We start from the raw sequence: 17,445 nt of genomic DNA on the forward strand, positions 1-17,445 counted from the left end.
AGTCTTAAAAACTGGCCGAACGGAATATTGTTTTTTAGTTTTAAGGGATGATGAGTATTAAAGGACAATAAAGTGTTACGATCTGTATGCTTCCTAAAAATTGATGTGATAAATGATCTAGAGTCAGAAGAAATGCGTATATCCAAAAAAGAAATAGATGTATGATGGATTTCAAAATTAAATTGTAGATGACTATTGCAGTGATTTAGCCAGTCTAAGAAAACAAAAAATTGAACATCAGTGCCTGTCCAGATGTCATCAATGTAACAAGATGTCATCAATGTAACAAAGCCACAAAGGGATCATCTTAAACCAGTCAGAAGGATAGATACATTTTTCTTCAAAATTTGAGACATATAAGCAAGCTAGGCTCAGGGCCATTGTAGCGCCCATAGCGGTTCCCTTTACTTGTTGATAATATACAGTCGAAAAGAAAGACGTTTTTCGTTAAAGCTAATCTAAGCTGAATGGCTGAACACAGCCCTTCGCGTACATGTCCCTCACAGAAACCTGAGATCAGCAAATAAAGCATTACTAACTATTCCCTCAGTCAAAACAGCAAGGCTAACCCAAGTAAGGGAAAGGGCGCTCTCCTTAGCAGGACCTATACTATGGAACACTATGCCGGTAGAAATCCGCTTACAAAGAGACATCAAAACCTTCAGAAAAAATTTAAAACATGGCTATTTAAACAAGCATATCACAGAGAGTAAAATCCACAGAGTAGAGGATACGGTCTGCAGAACACCCACACACATTACCCTAATCTATATCTATCTATTGTATTTTTTTATACTTTCATTCACCACCAAAGGATAAGATATTATGATTAATCTATTTTAAAGCGGTCATAGATAAGAATGGACATAATGTATCACACCCATCACTTAGTATTTATGATAAAACTATGTTACCTATTTGTGCCTTGTTGTAAACCGTTGTGATGGTACCTAGCTTAACAATGGTATAGAAAAGATTTTAAATAAGTAAATAAATCTAGTGATAGTGATAAAAAAGTCAGTAGGAACACGATTCGGAGCTAAACGGGAATTCAAAATGTCTTCAATCAGGAGGAGAGCCTCCTCTTGCAGTATATTAGAGTATAATGAGACAGTGTCTAAGGTGACAAAGAAGTAAGGTTCAGAAGGAACTGGTAAATTCTGTAATATTGTAATAAGGTGCGAGGAATCCCTTATATATGAACGACATTTTGAGACAGGGCTGGAGAAAATAATCAATACATTTTGATAGGGGTTCAAATAAAGAGCCAATTCCGGAAACTTTATTCAATGGTGATGATTCAGAAGAACTGATGCAAATTACAGTGAAGCTGGAAGATGTAATAAGGCAGATTGACAAACTAGAGTAGGAAATTACCTGGACCAGATGGTATACATCCCAGAGTTCTGAAAGAACTAAAAATGAAATTGCAGATCTGTTACTGATAATTTGTAACCTATTGTTGGGATCATCCATGGTGCCTGAAGACTGGAGGGTGGCCGAGCTTTGAAAAGGCTTCCAGAGGGGATCTGGGAAACTATAGACTGGTGAGTCTGATTTCAGTGCCGGAAAAAATTGTGGAAAGTATTCTAAATAATAAAATCACAGAGCATATAGAAAGACATGGTTTAATGGGACTCAGCCAGCATGGATTTACACAAAGGAAATCTTGCTTCACCATTTTTTTGAAGGATAATGGTGAGCAGGTGGATGTAGTATATTTGGATTTTCAGAAGGCGTTTTAACAGAGTCCCCCATGAGAGACTCCTGAGAAAATTAAAAGGTCATGGAATAGGAGGCAATGTCCTACTGAGATTGCAAACTGGTCAAAAGATAAGAATGATCAGTGTTTTCAGTGGAGAAGGGTAAACAGTGGAGTGCCTCAGAGATTTGTATTGGGATCAGTGCTTTTTAATATATCTTTAAAAGATCTGGAAAGGGGAACAGCGAGTGAAATGAACAAATTTGCAGAAAACCACAAAATTATTATTGTTAAACCACAAGTTGATTTTGGATAATTGAGGAGCACCATACAAGATTGGAAAACTGGGCTTTTAAATGACAGATGAAGTTTAGCGTGGACAAGGGCTTGATGGACCAAAGGTCTGACCCAGTATGCCACGTTCTTAAGTGGAAAGAGATGCATGTGGGGAAAAGTAACCCACACTGTAGTTACATGATAATAGGTTCCATATTAGGAAAAGGACCTGGGTGTCATAATGGACAATACTTTGAAAGCCTTGGTTCATTTATTATGAAAGGAACGGAGAATAAAACAACAAATATCATAATTCTTTTGTATCACTCCATGGTGAGGCCATACCTGGAGTAATGTGTGTAGTTCTTGTCGCAGCATCTCAAAAAAGATATTTAATTGCATTGGAGAAGGCACAGAGAAGGATGACCAAAATGATAAAGGGGATGAAATGGCTCCCCTATGATGTAAGGCTAAAGAGATTGGGGCTGTTAAATTTGAAGAAGAGACAACTGAATGTGATATGATAGAGATCTGTAAAATCATGAGTGAAATAAAATGGGTAAATGTAAATTGGTTATTTATGCTTTCAAAAAATACAAAGACTGGGGGCACTCCATGAAATTGGTAAGTAGCATATTCAAAACAAATTGAAGATCATTTTTTTTTCACTCCAACACACAATTAAGCTTGGGAATTCATTATCAGAGGATGTGGTTAAGGCAGTGAGGCTGGGTTTAAAAATTTTGGACAAGTTCCTGGAAGAGAAGTCAATAAACTGTTATTAACCAAGGAGACTTAAGAAATAGCCACTACTTATCACTGTACTATAGCAGCATTGGATCTATTTACTGTGACCTGTATTGACTACTATTGAAAATGGAATACTGGGCTTGATGGATCCTTCGTCTGACCCAGTATGGTAAATTCTTATGTTCTTATTCTCAGGTAGCTTCGTAACTACTTGTAAGGCAGGAACTCGTTGAGACCAGTCTGATGGTGGGATAGAGGGCAACAAACCAGGAGATGGAATGTATGCTGGATGTAGAGAGAGTCCAGACTATCTACGAGGGAGAGCACCACCACTGCCAATATTTGTCTGATCAAGTTAAAGCTTTGTTTGATGAAATTAGTGTCCTATGAGGACTTGTCTCGTCCATAAGGGAAATGAACATGACCCTTACCCGTGTGATCGGATTCATGTCCCTTCCCCCCCCCCCCCCCCCCCACACAAGAGGCAAGCTCATTGTCCAACTCTGAAAATATGGACTACACCATCCCCCACGCAGAGCCAGATGTGGGAACTATGGACGGAGGCTGTATCCTTGAGGCAAGTGCCCATCACACTGAACTGTTCCTGGCTATCTGGACTCAACCCTATACTGAGCCACAGATGACTCTATCTGGATTCATCCGGACTCGATACCAGATCATCAATGACTATCTTGCAGTCAACTGCCACACTGGACCTCCAATGACTGTCTCTGAACCCCACCTGGCCCATGTCAGACCGACAACATTAGGAAGCGACTCCCTTGAGAACACGAACACAACTGCTGTCAGCTGCCATGCCGGACAACCAGTGAGTGTCTCTGAACCTCACCTAGCCCATGCTGAAAGAATGACAGCACCGGGATCTACCTCCCAACTTCATGACCTTAGCTATTATCATGACAACTTCATGACCTTAGCTATTATCTGCCATGCTGGACCACTAATGACTGTCTCTGAACTCCACTGCACTATCTTATTAGGGCTGCATGGTGGGAGAGGCTTTATTTTAATATGGTGCACGTTATTGCTCGTCACTGCAGTATCCAGAACCACTGGTTGGGTAGATGATTATTCCATTCGGATGACTTTTCTCTACACATATGCTTCACCCCCTTGGATGCCTCACTGTACTGTCAACACTGCTTCCTGCTCTTCTTTGGCAGTAGAAGTGTTGGCTGCAACCTGACTCAGCTGACGATTATTTTCTTTGGGTGGGAGTATTCCCTTGCAGCTCTATTCTGTTGGTTGCTGCTGCCTGTTGAGAGGGGGAGGGTAGTAGATGTTCCATGCGGACCCAGTCTGCTTCTTTCTGCCAGTGGTGGTGGGAGATGTTTGCCAGTTCTTGCTGGCAGTTGAAATCCATTTGCCATATGCAATTGGGTTTTTCAATCCCTGATCATAATGCTTCTGTTTAAATTTATAGTGTGGCCATACCTTGAATATTGTGTGCAGCACTGGTTGCTACATAAGGGGGCTGAAGGTGGCACTGCCTCTTGTTTCTGGGACCATAAGAACATAAGATATGTTCCCAACAGAGGCCAATCCAGGCCATAAGTACCTGGCAAGTACCCAAACACTAAGAAGATCCCATGCTACTGATGCAATTAATAGCAGTGGCTACTCCCTAAGTAAACTTGATTAATAGCCGTTAATGGACTTCTCCTCCAAGAACTTATCCAAACCTTTTTTGAACCCAGCTACACTAACTGCATTAACCACATCCTCTGGCAACAAATTCCAAAGCTTTATTGTGCGTTGAGTGAAAAAGAATTTTCTCCGATTAGTCTTAAATGTGCTACTTGCTAACTTCATGGAATGCCCCCTAGTCCTTCTATTATCCGAAAGTGAAAATAATCGATTCACATCTACTCGTTCAAGACCTCTCATGATCTTAAAGACCTCTATCATATCCCCCCTCAGCCGTCTCTTCTCCAAGCTGAACAGCCCTAACCACTTCAGCCTTTCCTCCTAGGGGAGCTGTTCCATCCCCTTTATCATTTTGGTTGCCTTTCTTTGTACCTTCTCCATCGCAACTATATCTTTTTTGAGATGCGGCGACCAGAATTGTACACAGTATTCAAGGTGCAGTGTCACCATGGAGCGATACAGAGGCATTATGACATTTTCCGTTTTATTAACCATTCCCTTCCTAATAATTCCTAACATTCTGTTTACTTTTTTGACTGCTGCAGCACACTGAGCCAACGATTTTAAAGTATTATCCACTATAACGCCTAGATCTTATTCCTGGGTGGTAGCTCCTAATATGGAACCTAACATTGTGTAACTACAGCAAGGGTTATTTTTCCCTATATGCATCACCTTGCACTTGTCCACATTAAATTTCATCTGCCATTTGGATGCCCAATCTTCCAGTCTTGCAAGGACCTCCTGTAATGTATCACAATCCGCTTGTGATTTCATTACTCTGAATAATTTTGTATCATCTGCAAATTTGATAACCTCACTCGTTGTATTCCTTTATATATATTGAAAAGCACCTGTCCAAGTACAGATCCCTGAGGCACTCCACTGTTTACCCTTTTCCACTGAGAAAATTGACCATTTAATCCTATTCTCTGTTTCCTGTCTTTTAACCAGTTTGTAATCCACGAAAGGACATCGCCTCCTATCCCATGACTTTTTAGTTTTCGTAGAAGCCTCTCATGAGGGACTTTGTCAAACGCCTTCTGAAAATCCAAATACACCACATCTACCGGTTCACCTTTATCCACATGTTTATTAACTCCTTCAAAAAAGTGAAGCAGATTTGTGAGGCAAGACTTCCCTTGGGTAAATCCAATTTGACTATGTTCCATTAAATCATGTCTTTCTATATGCGCTAAGATTTTGATCTTGAGAATAGTTTCCACTATTTTCCCATCTTCTCAGGTACAAACGTTGCAGGTGGATTTTTGAAACCCTGCTAATATGGATCTTGGCCTATGCGTGACTATTGTAGTGCATGTCACAGGGAATGGCTACTGAGGTGTGCAGCACAACTGGAATTTTTGTTAGTTTTAATTCCTGTTCTGTTAACTCCTACTGCAGTTGGGACTGAATCTGTATCTGTGGCTTTGATATATGGCATGAAAGCATATCAGGCGATGCCTACGTCAGATGGTGAATTGCAGCAGCAGTGCTTTCTGCAGGGGAAGGTGAGGCAAGAAATGTAGGGCTGCAGCTTCCGGTCTGAATGACTCCCTCAGCATTCGTGCCCACGGGTCCAGACTACTGTAAGGCTGAACAGCCCAGGGATGGCCAGGAAGGAACTGTCCTCTCTGCATGTGTGTGTGTGTCATTCTGAGACTGGCATACTGCTGTTTGATTTCTGTAATGACTTCTAAGTTAGAAATGGGATTTTTCAGTAAAGAGATCCTTGTGATTATTCTACAGAGGTGCAGTGAGGGAAATTCCCTTTTACATCAGTATGGATGCGCTGTTTGCAGACACTGCTGCTGCTGCCGTGTCCGTCATGACATTACAGCAGTTTAACACTAGCAGGGCTTACGAACATGGCTTTGATTGGTGCGCTTTGTACTGGGAGGGATTTATTGCAAGGAAGGGCTGCAGTCTTCCAGCAGCAGAGTGTAACCCGTCTCTTTGCTTCATCATCCAAGGGAAAATCCCCAGATCAGGCAAGAGGCTTTCAGAGAGGGAAAAAGCATTTGGGGAATGGAAAGGATTTCAGGATGTGAACATCTGTATGCCGTGTGCTTCGGGGCTTAAAGTGAATGTGAAGACTGGAGGGAGCTGAGCAAGGTAGGAGGGCCATTTCTCGGTTACTAATGTGGGAAGAGTTTGCTGCAGTGTGCTGCATGCCATGCATGGGTCTTGCTGGGGAAGTCGGGGGCTAGTACTGTGAGCTCTTCCTTTCAGTTATAGCTGTAAACAAAGGCAGTGCTCAAGCCTCAGGACATCAAAATCCATAGTCGTATCTTTACATTCAAGCCTAAGCAAGTTAGTAAGCTTTGTGAAAGCAGATGTGTAGCGGAGTTAGGCTGAAGCTGGCAACCGTCTTAAAGAATTAGGCAACGAAATATGTGTGATGGTCTTGCTTTTAAAAGAGTAGTGGTGTCATAATGCAGACATGTCTGGTAAATCTCTGGAAAAGTGGGGCGGCAATGTTATCATGAAATCTTTACAATATAATCATGTGAACCTTACTTCAAGATGGTTTTCTGACTTCCAAGTGAGCATTGATTCTTCACGGCTCCTTCTGGACAGCCACACACTATAGTTCCCCAGCTTAACATTTTCTGGCATTTCTGTGATTTTGTTTTCAACTTTAAAAGTAGAAGCAGTGCAGAAAGGGCACTCTGTATTAATAATGCTTACTGCAATTATCTCCTTTTTATGCATTTTTAATGAGAACACACAGCCAGGCAAATAACTTAATGAGTGCAGATTGGCTTTTAAGGCAGAGCGGTCGCTATGTAGAACAGTATCAGCTTTCTTGCTGAGAAGTAGCAGCAGGAAGTGATGGAGAAGATTTATGGTAACTGTGCTTGGCATATAAGAAGGAGGAAAGGGCGTATTTGGTTCTGAAGTCTGTCGCTGCCCTTCCTGTTTAAAATCTGGAAGGCGAGAGCCACCTATTATTATTACTAGGCCTTGGGAGACTTAAGCACCCCATAAATGCACATGAGAACATTTGTAAGAGGGCGTGCAACTGTAATTATCGTCACTGATTTAAACTGACAACCCACAATTTTTTACTGGACTATTTTCTTTGCAAACAGATTTACTGTCACTCTGAAAGTTGCACAAAGGATGATTCATAACAGCCTGAGCACATATGTCTGAATATTAATACTAATTACAATTTTAGAATTGATACACTCCTTAACATGACTTCTTAGCTCATGTGGCTTTCGGTTAGGTTAGGGTCTTAATAACTGATTGTGTTTAATTAAATTTTAAAGATGCCGTCAGGGCAAACTGCACTTCTGCCCTTGCAGATGCTTCCTTACTTTTCAAGGGGAAATAAAGCACATCAGGTTAGAATTTGACAACACAGAATGTTCAGGTTGCTTAAAGATTGAAGCCGTCAGCTTTGAAATGCTGAGCACGACTGCAGACTCACTTTCCAGGGGAAATTGCCTGTGGTATTTCCCTTTGAAAGTGCGGCTGACCCCACGTACTCTGCAAATCCCATTCCGTCCCTTTTTTCATGCAGCAGGAAGTGCACGTGCCGTGAAGCCTCATATGTACTTCTGGCTACATATGAGGGGGCGGCAGTAAGCAAACCACTTTTTTATGCAGGAAAATCTGCATTTGCCGTCCTCAAACCTTTTGATTATGGGCCCCTAGATTCAAAGGATAGCAGGTCTTCTGGCAACCTTTTCTTTTGCTTGTATAGTTTAGAAATAGAAGTTAGCAGTATGATTGTGTGTGTGACATGGTATCAGGGAATCGAGGAAGGGCATTGTTGCAGGACATTGGGGTGGTTAGGGATGGGTTGTTGATTGCAGGTATGATGGGGAGTCGGGGGTGAGGCGCTTGATTTGAAGGCATGGGGACAAGGGTGTTTAGCTTGGTGCTTTGCTCCCTTTGATACACCTCAGAAGCTGAGCAAAATTGTGCATAGTAAATGAACTGAGCAAAATGTTTGCAGGTTTTAGTGACTGGGGGAAATGGGTTAATGAGGTCATTCTCACCCTGTTTGCATAACCTAAATATTTGAGGTTTTCTATCTGGTTTCAGTGATGTCACATTGATAACATAAGAACATAAGAAAATGCCATACTGGGTCAGACCAAGGGTCCATCAAGCCCAGCATCCTGTCTCCAACAGTGGCCAATCCAGGCCATAAGAACCTGGCAAGTACCCAAACACTAAGTCTATTCCATGTAACCATTGCTAATGGCAGTGGCTATTCTCTAAGTGAACTTAATAGCAGGTAATGGACTTCTCCTCCAAGAACTTATCCAATCCTTTTTTAAACACAGCTATACTAACTGCACGAACCACATTCTCTGGCAACAAATTCCAGAGTTTAATTGTGCGTTGAGTAAAAAAGAACTTTCTCTGATTAGTTTTAAATGTGCCCCATGCTAACTTCATGGAGTGCCCCCTAGTCTTTCTATTATCCGAAAGAGTAAATAACCGATTCACATCTACCCGTTCTAGACCTCTCATGATTTTAAACACCTCTATCATATCCCCCCTCAGCCGTCTCTTCTCCAAGCTGAAAAGTCCTAACCTCTTTAGTCTTTCCTCATAGGGGAGTTGTTCCATTCCCCTTATCATTTTGGTAGCCCTTCTCTGTACCTTCTCCATCGCAATTATATCTTTTTTGAGATGCGGCGACCAGAATTGTACACAGTATTCAAGGTGCGGTCTCACCATGGAGCGATACAAAGGCATTATGACATTTTCCGTTTTATTCACCATTCCTTTTCTAATAATTCCCAACATTCTGTTTGCTTTTTTGACTGCCGCAGCACACTGCACCGACAATTTCAATGTGTTATCCACTATGACACCTAGATCTCTTTCTTGGGTTGTAGCACCTAATATGGAACCCAACATTGTGTAATTATAGCATGGGTTATTTTTCCCTATATGCATCACCTTGCACTTATCCACATTAAATTTCATCTGCCATTTGGATGCCCAATTTTCCAGTCTCACAAGGTCTTCCTGCAATTTATCACAATCTGCTTGTGATTTAACTACTCTGAACAATTTTGTGTCATCTGCAAATTTGATTATCTCACTCGTCGTATTTCTTTCCAGATCATTTATAAATATATTGAACAGTAAGGGTCCCAATACAGATCCCTGAGGCACTCCACTGTCCACTCCCTTCCACTGAGAAAATTGCCCATTTAATCCTACTCTCTGTTTCCTGTCTTTTAGCCAGTTTGCAATCCACGAAAGGACATCGCCACCTATCCCATGACTTTTTACTTTTCCTAGAAGCCTCTCATGAGGAACTTTGTCAAACGCCTTCTGAAAATCCAAGTATACTATATCTACCGGTTCACCTTTATCCACATGTTTATTAACTCCTTCAAAAAAGTGAAGCAGATTTGTGAGGAAGACTTGCCCTGGGTAAAACCATGCTGACTTTGTTCCATTAAACCATGTCTTTCTATATGTTCTGTGATTTTGATGTTTAGAACACTTTCCACTATTTTTCCTGGCACTGAAGTCAGGCTAACCGGTCTGTAGTTTCCCGGATCGCCCCTGGAGCCCTTTTTAAATATTGGGGTTACATTTGCTATCCTCCAGTCTTCAGGTATAATGGATGATTTTAATGATAAGTTACAAATTTTTACTAATAGGTCTGAAATTTCATTTTTTAGTTCCTTCAGAACTCTGGGGTGTATACCATCCGGTCCAGGTGATTTACTACTCTTCAGTTTGTCAATCAGGCCTACCACATCTTCTAGGTTCACCGTGATTTGATTCAGTCCATCTGAATCATTACCCATGAAAACCTTCTCCATTACGGGTACCTCCCCAACATCCTCTTCAGTAAACACCGAAGCAAAGAAATCATTTAATCTTTCTGCAATGGCCTTATCTTCTCTAAGTGCCCCTTTTACCCCTCGATCATCTAACGGTCCAACTGACTCCCTCACAGGCTTTCTGCTTCGGATATATTTAAAAAGGTTTTTACTGTGAGTTTTTGCCTCTACAGCCAACTTCTTTTCAAATTCTCTCTTAGCCTGTCTTATCAATGTCTTACATTTAACTTGCCGATGTTTATGCTTTATCCTATTTTTTTCTGTTGGATCCTTCTTCCAATTTTTGAATGAAGATCTTTTGGCTAAAATAGCTTCTTTCACCTCCCCTTTTAACCATGCCGGTAATCGTTTTGCCTTCTTTCCACCTTTCTTAATGTGTGGAATACATCTGGACTGTGCTTCTAGAATGGTATTTTTTAACAATGACCACGCCTCTTGGACATTTTTTACTTTTGTAGCTGCTCCTTTCAGTTTTTTTCTAACAATTTTTCTCATTTTATCAAAGTTTCCCTTTTGAAAGTTTAGCACGAGAGCCTTGGATTTGCACACTGTTCCTTTTCCAGTCATTAAATCAAATTTGATCATATTATGATCACTATTGCCAAGCGGCCCCACCACCGTTACCTCTCTCACCAAGTCCTGTGCTCCACTGAGAATTAGATCTAAAATTGCTCCCTCTCTCGTCGGTTCCTGAACCAATTGCTCCATAAAGCTATCATTTATTCCATCCAGGAACGTTGTCTCTCTAGTGTGACCCGATGATACATTTACCCAGTCTATATTGGGGTAATTGATGTCTACTATACAGAAACAGTTAATAAGTATTGTGCAACGAACCACACTTATCTCACAACACACGTTGCAAAAGATTTTTTAAACTTTTATGTGCAGAAATTTATCTCACTATGTGGACCATCATACCACCCTTGGTTTATTCAGGCAGTAAGCCACGCTTTCAACCACAATGGGTCACTTTTAATCATCGGTCCGATACAGTCTTTTGAATTGCTTCAATTTTCTACTTTATTTAATTTGCTTTTTTTTATTCATTTTTTGTCCATTTATAATAAAATGTCTTTTAATGATGTTAGAAGCGGAATTGCCTTACTTGAGCGGAGCGCCACCGCGCTTCCGAGCTGTTACCTTCACTCACTTGTGCAGAGCGTCACCGCGCTTCCAAACCTCTATTTTCAACACTGCCGTGCTTAGTGGGCAGGGATTTCCGATCAAAGGTGCTCGTGTAACTTCGAGCTCCTGTAGTCCGACGTACGTTTCGCAGTTGTGCTGCTTCAGGGACTCTGTCCTAATCGGAAGATTTGGGCTTAAAAACGCAAGGTTAATTCCCGCCAAAATTTCTTCAATGTTTAAATGCCTTCATGTTGGCTTTTGTCTAATTCATGCAGTATGTAATGCCTACGAAAATGACAATAGATGTGAAACCACATGTATTTTTTGCATATACTTTTTGCACTGACATTTTTTAACAGAAAATGTGCACCTCCCAAATGAATTGTAAATGAAGCATGATTGTAGTCTTCTCTTACCGCGTTTGGTCGCCTAGTCCTCTTACCGGCATTCTACTGAATTGCCGCGAGATCTAGGCTGATTTTATAGTATCACCCAACCACACCTGTATAACTGATTTGACAGGGGAGTGGATTCACATGAAGTGAATCCACTCAATTTCCTTATTGAGCCCACCAGGGGTCACTGTGTGTAATTCGAAAATCCATCGTTGTTCACATTGTTGCAATTTTTTAATTCGGTCTCCCTTTCTCCAATGTGGATGAATGATTTCTAAAATGATCCATTTGATATCAGAGAAATTGTGATTATGATCTCTGAAATGTGTCACCAACGGTTCTTCAATTCGCCCCGTGTTGATGCAGCATTTATGTTCAGTCAATCTGGTTCTGAACGGGCGCTTAGTCATGCCCACGTAAATAAGTGGGCACGGACAAAAAATGGCATACACAACAAAAGAAGATTTGCATGTTGCTTGAGGCAGGGGGATTGTCCGACCTGATGGTAAAGTAATGACAGTCTGTAAAGATTTTAAAGCACAATGGGCACAATTTACACAGGCCATAATTGTATCCTCGACATTCAGGGACTTGTGGAGGCTGGAATGAACCACTTGAAGTCTCCCATTATTACTGCACTACCAATTTGGTTAGCTTCCCTAATTTCTCTTAGCATTTCACTGTCCATCTCACCATCTTGACCAGGTGGACGGTAGTATACCCCTATCACTGTAGTCTTCCCTGACACACAAGGGATTTCTACCCATAAAGATTCAATTTTGTATTTAGTCTCATGCAGGATGTTTATCCTGTTGGACTCTTTGCCATCCCGGACATAAAGCGCCACACCTCCTCCCGACTGCTCCTCTCTGTCATTGCGATATAATTTGTACCCCAGTATAGCACTGTCCCATTGGTTATCCTCTTTCCACCATGTCTCTGAGATGCCAATTAAGTCTATGTCATCATTTACTGCTATACATTCTACATAACGTTTTTGTATACATATTTCTGACGGGGTGCTGCCCACAGCAAGTTTGTATTGGATTGGGTTCTGGACGCCTTTGCTGGGCTGTATTTTCCTGTGGGAAAAATATTGCAATGCTGATACTTTACAGAAATGTGGGATGTGATATAGGTGGTATTTGTGAAGCACTGATAGTACAGAAAGGTGCTCAGGTGTTCATGACAACGTTTCTTAATGTGTTTTATATTGGGTCGGTAGAGGCGTTGATGTGCATTTTCTTCACCAAGGTAGGCCTCTTCCTGGTTCCTTTCCCTTTCTGATTGGCGACATCTTGGTGCATAAAGTGGCCATCGGTTCCTACAGGGTAATTTGTGGTAATTTGCGGTTGATGTACATAGGGATACCATAATTTTATAAATTTTCGAAGAATTGGTGAGTTGTTTAATATTGATACAGTATTGCTGAGAAAATCCACATTGATAAAAAGACTCTGTGTTTCGGTCTTTGACATCGTTCTGCTGCCAGGATAACTAATAATTCAATTTATTTTGATTTAATTTGCAGCTTTTTCTTCGGTAACTCAAGGTGAATTACATTCAGGTACAGTAGGTATTTCCCTGTTCCCAGAGAACTTACAAACAGGGAGGATAACTTTAAACCATCCACGCATGTGCTCACATATGCAAGTGTATAGGCATGCAAAAATCTATTCCAGACTTATCTTGTCTAGTTAAGTCTGAAAAGTGCTACTTATCCGGCTAAATAAAATAGCTGATTAGTCTTAAACAGAGTTGAAGCCAGAGTGAAGCCGGATATCCCAGAATACATTGCCTCCTGCAGAGTTAGTGCGCCCTGTTACAGAGTCTGTCAAGCTAGGGCGAGAGAACATTGTAGGAATCTCATTTTTTATGAGGCTTTCCTCGCTCCAAACCGAGGGGTACTGTGCTGTTGTACGTCTCACTCTGCTTGTAAAACTGGCCCCTAAACCACTAATACCTCACCTCGAGCTGTTATCTTGCCCTCCTATAGAGATATAAATAGTTGACTACTATGAAGGACTTATAAATAGTCTGTCTGTCTGGTTCTCTCTCTCCCTCCCCCTCCCTCTGACTTGCACAAGTTATATAATCAAAACCTCCTTTAGCATCTTTGGTTCTTAGCTGCTTTCATTATTGCTCTGTATGTGTGCAATAGGACTCTTCAATCCACTCTTTGTAAGTCTTTCTGGCAATTTTAGACATTAAACTAAGTGTAATCATCCTTTCCTCTCCATGTTGCACAACTCTCGATCTGCTTCATAGCTGAAGGAAGGTTGATCATTAAACGATAAACCTTTATTAAAAATACAGCTGGAAACAGAATTTACTGGAAGATGAAATGGAGGGAAAGCTGGAAGAAAACATCTCCACACTGTGTCACAGCTGGATTAGCATGAACTTTGGATAGTTGAAAAGGCAAAACTTTCTGTGTGAACTCAGGAATTTGTGGCAGTAGCTGCGAGCTGCTTCTGTAAACAGAGGGATCTCCTAACGCGAAGCCAGATGTCCCAGAATGCATTGCCTCCTGCCCTAAACCTGACCAATGATTGCAAAACCTTTCAGAGATATCTTAAGTTCAGAAAAAAAGCAAAGTCCTGGCTTTTCAGCCAGGACTTCCCCTAAGACTCCCATCTTCTGCCCAACTTCCTGATTTCCCGATGAGGGGCTGCGATATGCACAGCAGGGAGAGAGCTGTTCCCGAATGGGTTTCCTATGCTGGATCCTATGCAGCCCACCAAGGGCTGATTCCCATTTTGTGATGATGGGAGAAAAACTTGATAAATCAGGTCATCATTACTAATAAGTGCCTTCTTATTGTTCTGAAATTTTATCTAAATATCTTTCTTTCTATATTTAAAGATATACGGAGGTGGAAAAATGAATATTAAAAGCCCTGTGCGCACCAAAACTGGGAGATATGCGAGTATCTCGAGCCGGCGCTCACTGAGTGGATTTTAAGAGCCGCCAGAGTCCGCACGTATCTCCCGCTATACATGCACAAACACATTTCTCAAAAATGGGCGGAGCTTGGGCATTCCTGGATTTCTCAGGGAAATGAGAAATGTGCAAACTTACGTGCACAATCGCGTGCCGGGGTCCCTTACCGCGTAACTTTACTTCCGCTATGGATGGCATGTAAGGCCTAGAACAAAAAAAGTAAAGAGATCAGCAGGTTTTAAGGGTTAGGGTGAACAGGGGAAAAGGGAGGCTAATTAACCTGGGTGAACTGGGAACCAATAGGAAAATGGCCAATTGCATCAGTGCACATCCCTTATAAAATTCCCTCACGCACTAGAGGCGGCATTTGTGCGTATATGCGCACGTCCATTATAAACTTTTGCGTACATGTACGCGCTTTCAGCCTATTTTATAACATGCGCGCATTATAAAATGGCCGTGTCCTGGTGCGCGAGCTGGCATATGTGCGTACATGTGCACCTGCGCGCTGCTTTTAAAATTTACCTTGTAGGCACTAGTCAAAAGATTTTAAGAACCAGGGAACAATCTATCCTTTTACTATTTGTTTTTGTTTTATTGAACATTTTTAGAATTTTTTGGTTCTTCCTGGTTTTTTTTTTTCTCTTGTTCATATTTTAGATTTCTTTTCTCACTTTTTTTGGTTTCTAGTTTTATTTCTTGCTTTGGCTTGCTTAGTTTTATTTTTTTCCCATCTCTTCTGGTAGTTTTACAGCCTCTTATCAGTTATTAGGCAGCAGCTGCAGGTTGCTAGAGTAATGATGGTGGCTGTTCTTAGGCCAAATCCTTGCCTTATTAGTGGTGGTGACGGTGGCACTTCCTGGGCAAGTCCACCTCAGTAATAGCAGCAGTAATTACTTTTGGCCCAAGGCCTGCCACAGCAGCAGCTTTCTTCTGGTCCTGGGCTTGTTGCGGCTGTCTTATGGCCTGAACCATGGCGGCTATATTCCAACCCAATCCCACCGCAGTGGCTCCTTCTCAGCCCAGGCCGGCAGGATATGCCAGATGCCAAGTTTTTAGGTATCTGCGAATGTATCACCTTGTGTTATGTGTATATATTTATCTACAGGTTGATATATACATACACAAAAGCGCACATACGCATAGTTTTATAGTTTTGCATAACTGTACTTATAGGAAGGTATAATAAATGTCTTACCCCATCATTCATCAAAAAGTGTTAATAACGCATTGATAACACCTGCGATAAGGAAAAGGGGCGTGTTTATGGAAAAGTTTGAGTTACCGCGTGGTATTAAGGACTCTATAACAGGGTACCATCAAGCTAGGGTGAGATAACATAGTACAGCATTTCATCTTTGTGAGACTTTCCTCGCTCGATGACATCAAATCTTCACCAAGGTGTACTGTGCTGTTCGTACGTCTCACTCTACATGCGAAACTGGCCCCTAAAGCACCACCAACCCCTCACCTCGACTTATTAGGTGGCCCTCCGATAGCGATATAAATAGATGCACACAGTGAACCTCTCCCTCTCTCTCTCCCCAAGCCCAGAAATGGCAAAAATGCAATTCCAAAAATTTATCGTGAATTGCGTTATAGCCATTTTGGGCATATCGCACAGCTTAATGCCAAGGAAAAAGGATTAGTTATTCCCGGCGTTAAAACTGTGATAGCATACGTTATGCTATCGCATGGCGCAATATTATCCCTCATTTAAGAACATAAGAACATGCCATACTGGGTCAGACCAAGGGTCCATCAAACCCAGCATCCTGTTTCCAACAGTGGCCAATCCAGGCCATAAGAACCTGGCAAGTACCCAAAAACTAAGTCTATTCCATGTTACCGTTGCTAGTAATAGCAGTGGCTATTTTCTAAGTCAACTTAATTAATAGCAGGTAATGGACTTCTCCTCCAAGAACTTATCCAATCCTTTTTTAAACACAGCTATACCAACTGCACTAACCACATCCTCTGGCAACAAATTCCAGAGCTTAATTGTGCGTAGAGTAAAAAAGAACTTTCTCCGATTAGTTTTAAATGTGCCACATGCTAACTTCATGGAGTGCCCCCTAGTCTTTCTATTATCCGAAAGTGTAAATAACAGATTCACATCTACCCGTTCTAGACCTCTCATGATTTCAAACACCTCTATCATATCCCCCCTCAGTCGTCTCTTCTCCAAGCTGAAAAGTCCTATCCTCTTTAGTCTTTCCTCATAGGGGAGCTATTCCATTCCCCTTATCAATTTGGTAGCCCTTCTCTGTACCTTCTCCATCACAATTATATCTTTTTTGAGATGCGGCGACCAGAATTGTACACAGTATTCAAGGTGCGGTCTTACCATGGAGCGATACAGAGGCATTATGACATTTTCCATTTTATTCACCTTTCCCTTTCTAATAATTCCCAACATTGTTTGCTTTTTTGACTGCCGCAGCACACTGAACCGACGATTTCAATCTGTTATCCACTATGACGCCTAGATCTCTTTCTTGGGTAGTAGCACCTAATATGGAACCTAACATTGTGTAACTATAGCATGGGTTATTTTTCCCTATATGCATCACCTTGCACTTATCTACATTAAATTTCATCTGCCATTTGGATGCCCAATTTTCCAGTCTTGCAAGGTCCTCCTGTAATGTATCACAATCTGCTTGTGATTTAACTTCTCTGAATAATTTTGTATCATCTGAAAATCTGATAACCTCACTCGTCGTATTTCTTTCCAGATCATTTATAAATA

At 41.4% G+C, this 17,445-nt stretch overlaps 1 protein-coding gene across 9 annotated transcripts in view; it reads left to right on the plus strand.

Annotated features, from left to right (window-relative positions):
- Window positions 1–17,445, plus strand: part of MBNL2 (muscleblind like splicing regulator 2) — a 218,886-nt gene that overhangs the window by 8,208 nt on the left and 193,233 nt on the right. For 4 of the 9 annotated variants that reach the window (XM_029604472.1, XM_029604473.1, XM_029604476.1 and 1 more), the window contains exon 1: window positions 6,324–6,511. The exons of 1 other annotated variant lie outside the window; for it this stretch is intronic. The gene's annotated coding sequence lies outside the window, so the exon portion shown is untranslated. Of the gene's footprint in view, window positions 1–6,323; window positions 6,512–17,445 lie in introns of those variants that run through there. 4 more of the 9 variants (XM_029604470.1, XM_029604467.1, XM_029604471.1 and 1 more) reach the window with 1 other exon arrangement.

The sequence above is a fragment of the Rhinatrema bivittatum genome, chromosome 5 (assembly GCF_901001135.1).
Source record: "Rhinatrema bivittatum chromosome 5, aRhiBiv1.1, whole genome shotgun sequence".
Lineage (NCBI taxonomy): Eukaryota > Metazoa > Chordata > Amphibia > Gymnophiona > Rhinatrematidae > Rhinatrema > Rhinatrema bivittatum.